This window comes from Callospermophilus lateralis, chromosome X (assembly GCF_048772815.1).
Source record: "Callospermophilus lateralis isolate mCalLat2 chromosome X, mCalLat2.hap1, whole genome shotgun sequence".
Classification (NCBI taxonomy): domain Eukaryota; kingdom Metazoa; phylum Chordata; class Mammalia; order Rodentia; family Sciuridae; genus Callospermophilus; species Callospermophilus lateralis.
Genome location: NC_135325.1, coordinates 76,148,308 through 76,156,575, shown reverse-complemented (window position 1 = coordinate 76,156,575; position 8,268 = coordinate 76,148,308).

Genomic DNA, 8,268 nt, shown 5'->3' with positions numbered 1-8,268 from the left:
TTTTACTTATCATTCTAAATTGTAGTAAGTATTAAAATAAGAAAGTATAAGTTATCTGCCATTGCTCCTCATTATCAAGACTGTTTTGGACATTCAAAGTGCCTTACTTTTCTATATGAATAATTCAGCTTGCCAATTTTGTAAAAAGAGCCAGCTGGGATTTTGACAAGAAATGAATTGAAATCTGTAAATACATTTGCAAAGTGTTTCCATTAAAACAAATAACTCTTCCAAATGATAAGCCTGAGATGACTTTCCATGTGTTTAGGTCATCTTTTAATTTCTTTCAATGATGTTGTATAGTTTCAGTGCACAGTATACTTTCTTACACACTTTTCATTAAGTTTATTTTCATGGGTGCTTTAACAAATAGAATTGTTTCCTTTTTGATGCTAGTTGTGGGTTTCCATATGTTCCCTTTTTCAGTTTGATGAATTTCTACTAATGCTAGTTATTTTAAAAAACATCAATTAAAGTCGGGGGGTGTAGTTCAGTGATAGAGTATGAGCTTACCATGCTTGAGACCCAGCGCTAAATAATAAATAAATAAATATCAATTAAGTAATGAGTTTAACCTTAGTGCTTTTATCATGAAAGGATAATGAATTTTGTAAAATGATTTTTGTGCATCTATTCTTAAGATGTTCAGATAGCTTTTGTTCTTTTTAAATTTAATATTGTGCATAACATTTGTTTTATTTCATATGCTGCAGTCTTTTAGAGATACTTTGGTCTGAGGGTGTCACCCTAAATTTTGAATGTGGAATCATAATCTTCAATGCAGAAGTTTTAAGAATTTGGGCCTTTGGGAGATTATTAGGATATGAGGGTTCCCTCTTAATGAAAGGGATTAAGATTAAAGCCTAATTCTCATCCTGAAATAGTCCTGAGAGAATTTGTTCATCCCTTCCATTGTGTAAGGACATAAGTAGAAGATTGGTCTTTTTCTGTATAACTTTATTTTATTTGTTTATTTTTATGTGGTGCTGAGTATTGAACCCAGTGCCTCACAAGTGCTAGGAAAGCACTCTCCCACTGAGCCCCAGCCCCAGCTATAGAGGATGGATCTTTGAGACAGAGAGCAAGCAAGTACCAGAAATGGAAACTACTGTGCCTAGATTCCAGAACTGTGAGAAATAAATTTGTTTTTATAAATTTGTCAAGTGTAAGTTCTTTAGTTACAATAGCTCAAAGGACAGGAGGTAAATGCTTTATGAAGGTAAGACCTCATGAATTGGTTTTGTTTCCTTAAGAAGAGACAAGAGGGCCTATTCCCACTCTGTGCTGTCTGCTTATATAAATATTCAATGAAGAGATGGCCATATGCAAATAAAGAAATGGACTCTGTTTAGACACCAGATCTACAGGCACTTTGACCTTGGATTCCAAGGCGTCAGAACTGTGAAAAATAAAAGTTTGTGGTTTAATGTCCTAATCTACACTATATTTTTTATGGCAGCCCCCGCTGAATAAGACAACCTTTATCTGGCTTTGGAATCATAGTAATACTGGTCTAAAAGAATGACTTGGGAGGTGTTTCATACTCACATTTTTAGAGTTTGTGAAAGCTTGAAGTTAACTTTTCTTTAACCCTTTGTTAGATTTCACCAATGAAGCCATCTGGGCCTACATTTTAGTTTGTGGAAAATATTTTTATTAACAACTCAATCTTGGGACTGGGGTTGTAGCTCAGTGGTAGATCACTTGCCTTGCATGCATGAAGCACTGGGTGTGAATCTAAGCACCACATAAAAATAAATATATAAAGATATTGTGTCCATCTACAACTTATAAATATTTTTAAAAAACATCCTCACCAGCACTTGTTGTTGTTTGACTTCATAATGGCTGCCACTCTTACTGGGGTGAGATGGTATCTTAGTTTTAATTTGCATTTCTCTGATTGGTAGAGATAGTGAGCATTTTTTTCATGTATTTATTGATTGATTGTATATCCTCCTCTGAAAAGTGTCTGTTCAGGTCCTTGGCCCATTTGTTGATTGGGTTATTTGCTTTTATGCTGTTTAGCTTTTTGAGTTCTTTGTATGCCCTAGAGATTAGAGCTCTATCTGATGTGTAAGGGGTAAAAATTTGTTCCCAGGAGGTAGGCTTCCTATTCACCTCACATATTATTTCTCTTGCTGAGAAAAACTTTTTAGTTTGAATTTGTCCCATGTGTTGTTCTTGGTTTTAATTTTTGTGCTATAGGCGTCTTATTAAGGAAGTTGTGGCCTAGCTCCACGTGATGGAGAATAGGGCCTACTTTTTCTTCTATTAGACACAGAGTCTCTGGTATAATCCCTAGATCCTTTATCCATTTTGAGTTAACTTTTGTGCATGGTGAGAGATAGGGTTCAATTTTATTTTGTTGCATATGGATTTCCAGTTTTCCCAGCACCATTTGTTGAAGATGCTATCCTTTCTCCAGTGCATGGTTTTGGCACCTTTGTCTAATATAAGATAGTTGTAATTTTTTGCATTAGTCTCTGTGTCCTCTACTCTGTACCATTGGTCTACTAGCCTGTTTTTGGTGCCAGTACCATGCTGTTTTTGTTATTATTGTTCTGTAGTATAGTTTAAGGTCTGGTATAGCAATACCACCTATTTCACTCTTCATGCTTAGAATTGCTTTAGCTATTCTGGGTCTCTTATTTTTCCAGATGAATTTCATAATTGCTTTTTGCATTTCTATGAGGAATACCACTGGGATTTTGATTAGAATTGCATTGAACCTGTAGTGCTTTTGGTAGTATGGTCATTTTAATAATATTAATTCTGCCTATCCATGAGCAAGGTAGATCTTTCCATCTTCTAAGGTCTTCTTCTATTTCTCTCTTTAGGGTTCTATAATTTTCATTGTGAAGATCTTTCACCTCTTTTATTAGGTTGATTCCCAAGTATTTTATTTTTTTGTTTGAGGATATTGTGAATGGGGCAGTTTTCTTCATTTCCTTTTCAGAGGATTTGTCACTGATACACAGAAATGCCCTTGATTTATGGGTGTTGATTTTATATCCTGCAACTTTGCTGAATTCATTTACTAGTTCTATAAGTTTCTTGGTAGAGTTTTTTTGGGTCTTCTAGGTATAGAATCATATCATCAGCAAATAGTGCTGGAGAGGATGTGGGGAAAAAGGTACACTCATACACTGCTGGTGGGACTGCAAATTGGTATAGCCAATTTGGAAAGCAGTATGGAGATTCCTTAGAAAACTGGGAATGGAACCACCATTTGACCCAGCTATTCCTCTTCTAGGACTATACCCAAAGGACCTAAAAACAGCATATTACAGGGACACAGCCACGTCAATGTTTACAGCAACACAATTCACAATAGCTAAACTGTGGAGCCAACCTAGATGCCCTTCAGTGGATGAATGGATAAAAAAAAAATGTGGCATTTATACACAATGGAATATTACTCAGCAATAAAAAATAATAAGATCATGGCATTTGCAGGGAAATGGATGGCATTAGAGCAGATTATGCTAAGTGAAATTAGCCAATCCCCAAAAAACAAATGCCGAATGTCTTCTCTGATATAAGGGGGGGGGGGGTGACTCAAAACGGAGTTGGGAGGGAGAGCAAGGGAGAAAGATTACCTCTAAATAGGGAATAGGGGTGGGAGGGAAAGGGAGGGAGAAGGGGAATAGCATGGATGGTGAAAGAAGACCCTCATCATTATACAAAATATATGTATGAAGATGTGAATTTGGTGTCAACATACCTTATATATAATTAGAGATATGATGAATTATTGTATGATGGTGTATTAAGAATTGTAATGAAAATAAATAAATAATGTGCAAAAAAAACTATGAGCAAAAAAATAAATAATATTTTAATATGAATTTAAAAAAATAAAAAACAAACTCAATATTTTTACTTATTAAATATCTTATCAGATTTCCCATTCATCTTGAATAATTTCCGATAAATAGTTCATGTCTTCAGATAGATTTCTTACTTTATAAAATTTTCTATTTTTTATAATACAATGGTTCTAATCTTCTCTTTAATCACTTTTCTTTTTATAACATTGGTGGTAATGACCACTCTTACCCTCTGGTTTGAATAATTTGAGTCTTCATCTTTCTTGGTCATTCTATCTAAAGGCTCTCCAGATTATTGATATTTCTAAAGAAGCAACTTTTAGTTTTGTTGTTTCTCTCTACTGCCTTCTCATTTTGCATTTTATTTACTACTACTTTCATTTCCATTATGTCCTTCTTCCTTTCTGCTTTGGGCTTTGTTTGCTCTTTATTTTCTTAAAAGTTTGTTACCTATTCAATATAGTTCTTCTTTTTCTAAGGTAGGCATTTACAACTATAAATTTTCTTCACTATGGGTTGAATAGTGAAACTTTAAAAAGATACCATGAAGACAGGTGGGATGGCACATGCCCATAATCCCAGATGCTCTGGAAGCTGAGGCAGGATGATTGTGAGTTTAAAGGCAGCCTCAGCAAAAGTGAAGTGCTAAGCAACTCAATGAGACCCTGTTTCTGCATAAAATACAAAAAAGTGCTAGGGATGTGGCTCAGCGATAGGGCATCCCTGGGTTCAATACCCCAGTACCAAAGAAAAAAAAAATGCCATGAAGTTCTAACCTCTGTGCCTTCAAATGAAAACTTATTTGTAAATACCCTTATTTAATATGAGTTCATTAGAGTCTGCCTTAAATTAATATGATTGGTATAATTTTAAAATGGGTAATCAGAAAAAAAACATACACAGAATGAAGATGATGTGAATTAACACAAAGAAAAATTTCATGTGAAGACAGTTGATTAGAATGAGGCATTTACAAGCCAAGGGCTATCAAAGCCTCCCAGAAAATTGTATCAGACAGAAAGGGAGCTGGCACAGAGGTGCATGCCTGTAATCCCAGCAGTTTGGGAAGCTGAGGCAGGAGGATCATGAATTCAAAGCCAGACTCAGCAAAATCTAGGCACTAAGCAACCCAGTGAGATCATCATTAAATAAAATAAACAATAGGGATGGGGATGTGGCTCATTGGCTGAGTTCTCCTGAGTTCAATCCCTGGTACCAAAAAAGCAAAAAAAGACAGGAAGAGACAAGAAAGAATTCCCCTACAGGTTTTAAAAGAACACATCTCTGCAAAGTCTTTATTTTAGACTTTTAGTTCCAAATCTGTGAGACAATGAATTTCTGTTGTTTTAAGCCACCCAATTATATTATAATATTGCAGCAGCATTATGAAACTAATATAGGTTTAAGAACTGTTTAATTGCTCCCCATAAGTTTTGGTGTATTGTGCTTTCATTTGCATTCATCTCTTTGAAATTTATTCTTTAACCCATCAATTATTTGGTAATGCATTTTTATTTAATTTTCAGGTGTTTAAGAATTTCTCAAATTTCCTTATGATTAAAAAAATAATGAAAGCTCTTTGTGACTTGGAGAATATCCTTTGTATGATTCAAATGCTTTAAAATTTAATAAAACTTGTTTTATGGCTTAATAAATGGTCGATCCTGGAGAATATTTCACATGCATTTAAAAACAAAACAAAACAAAACTGTACTTCACTTGTTGGATGAAGGGTTCTATAGATTTCTGTTGGCTCTAAATAGCTTATTGTTCAAGTGTCTCATTTCATTGTTAATATTCTTTATAGTTTTCCCCTTTATTAAAATCGAGGGATAAGGATTTATCTCAATGACAGAACACTTGCCTTGTATGTGTGCAGCCTTGGGTTGTTTAGATCCCCAGCACCAGAAATAAAGAAAGAGAAAGAAGAAAAAGAAAATTGGAACCCTAAAATCTCCAACAATTAGTATTGAATTTTTAATGTTTGGTGCATGTATTTTGTAGCTTCGTTGCTATGGAAACTGATATTTACAGTTGTTTTATTGATGGATGACACTTTTCCTCAACTTTCATTCTTATAAAGTGAACATTTGTGTTTCTAGTAACATTTTTTCTTAATGTCTATTTTATGTGGTATTAGTGTAGTACTGTAACTATCTTTTGGATAGAATCAGAAGCTGTATATTTTCCTATTTTAATTTTAACTTAGTTTTTCTTCAATAAAATAAATGCATCATGAATTTTATTTTTATCTACTCTGTCATTAAAAGATGGAAGTGTTTAACCTAATGACATTTAATATAATTACTTAAAATTCAGATTTTGTTAATTATTTGTGTGTCATATCTTTTGTTCCACTTTTCCTTCATTACTGCTGCTTTTTCATTGAAAAGATATCATGAAATGTAGTATTAATTCCTTTTCCATTTATTTTGCTGTATTTTTGAGTTATATTCTTGGCTGTTTCCTTGGGGATTGCAGTAAAGAATTTATAACAATCTAATTTTTTTGGTTGTTATCTAATCTTTTGACTAATGGTCACTATATTTATAGTATACAAAATTTAATCTTGTATAACTACATTTCCTCCTTGCTCTTGTGTTATTGTTGTAAAAGAAGTCACTTATGCATTTTGTGTCCATCAACAATGATTCATAATAATTGCTTTATACAGTTGTCTTTAAGTCATATAAGGGAAACACTGTTACAAATACCAGTACTGTTCATATCATCTTTCATATTAACCTATGTGGTCACTCATTTTGTAGCCATATTTATTTCTTCACATGGATTTAAGTTGCAATTTCATGTCCTACTCACTGTAATCTGAAGGTATTCCTTTATTATTCCTTAATAGGCATTTTGTTACTGATTAATTCTCTTGTTTTCAAATTTTGGAGGTATATATTAATTTCTCTGTTATTCCAAAATATAATTTTGCTGGATATACAATTTTTGGTTGGATGGTTTCTTTCTTTCCTTTGAATGTGTTGTCCCACTACATCTGGTCCCCATTTCTGATGGGAAATTGCTATTAGTATTATGAGAATATGTTATACATAATGCATTGTTTTTTTCTCTTGCTGCCTTGATGTTTCTTTCTTTGCTTTCAACAGTTTGATTTTGTAAAAAGAAATAAAATGTAAATACATTTGAGTTCATTTCACTTGGAACTCTAAACTTCTCAAACATTCATAATAATTTATTTCATCACATTCCTTAAATATGTGTTCATTACTTATGCAATATTCTTTCTGTCACTCTCTCTCTCTGTCATCATTTTGCAGATTCCCACTATGCACATGTTGGTATGCTTGATAGTATTCTACAGGTCTGAGGCTCTGTGAAGTGTTGATGTATTCAATTTCTTTTCTATTTCTTACACAATGTATTTATCATCATTGATTCTTTTTTCTCTTTTGTCATGTGTTTTCTGATGTTCTTTTCCTCTAAGGAATGCTTCATTTAAATCATTATAATTTCTAACTCCAGAATTCTACTTAGTTTGGGTGTACAGGTATTCACTATTGATATTCTTGCAAAACTTACAAATCTAATTCATTTGGACTATGGAGCATTCTATAGCCAAAGACTGTCAAAACAATAAAGGAATTGGCCCATAACTGATGGAACCTAGTAAGTATGATAGGAAAGGAGGCATAAAGCTTAATAGAGACATCAGAAAAAGACACAACTAAACAAAGCCCTGCTAATATCACTTCTATCTTATGGTGACTGTACACATACCTAATGTTGTGCTGAGGAGGAAATTATAGGCTTCAGAGTACATAGAGAACAGACTCCTTTAAAATAGCCCAATCCAATGCCAAAGCTAACAGAAAAGCAAACAAGAATGAAATAACCCATAGAAAGGAAAGAGGAATAAGTAAATAGAGGTCCCACAATATATATACAAAATGTATAGTTCTAAACAAAAACATGATACAGAAAATCATACTTAAAGATGTAAAGGGAGCTACAATGACACTTTCTAATCAGATAGAGAAATTATATTTTAAATAGGAAAATCATATATATTTATATGATTAGAAAGTATAACAAAGGAATAAAATTAACATTTGGATTCAAAATGTATAATTACCAAAATGAAAAATTCACTACAGTATTGACAATAGATTTGATATGGCAGGAGAAACAATCAGAAAGCTTAAAGATATATCAATAGATATTATGCAATCTGAACAACAGAGAAACAAAATAATGAATAAAATTTAACAGAATGTCAGAGAAAGGTAGGGTACTCTGAAACACCCCAATATACACATAATTAGAGTAACATAAAGGTAAGATAACATGAAAAAGCAGAAAAATTTTTGAAGAAAACTTGCTGACACCTTCCTTAATTTAATGAAAAATTTTAATCTATGCCTCAAAAATTCAACTCCACATATCATAAACACAAAGACATTCTAAT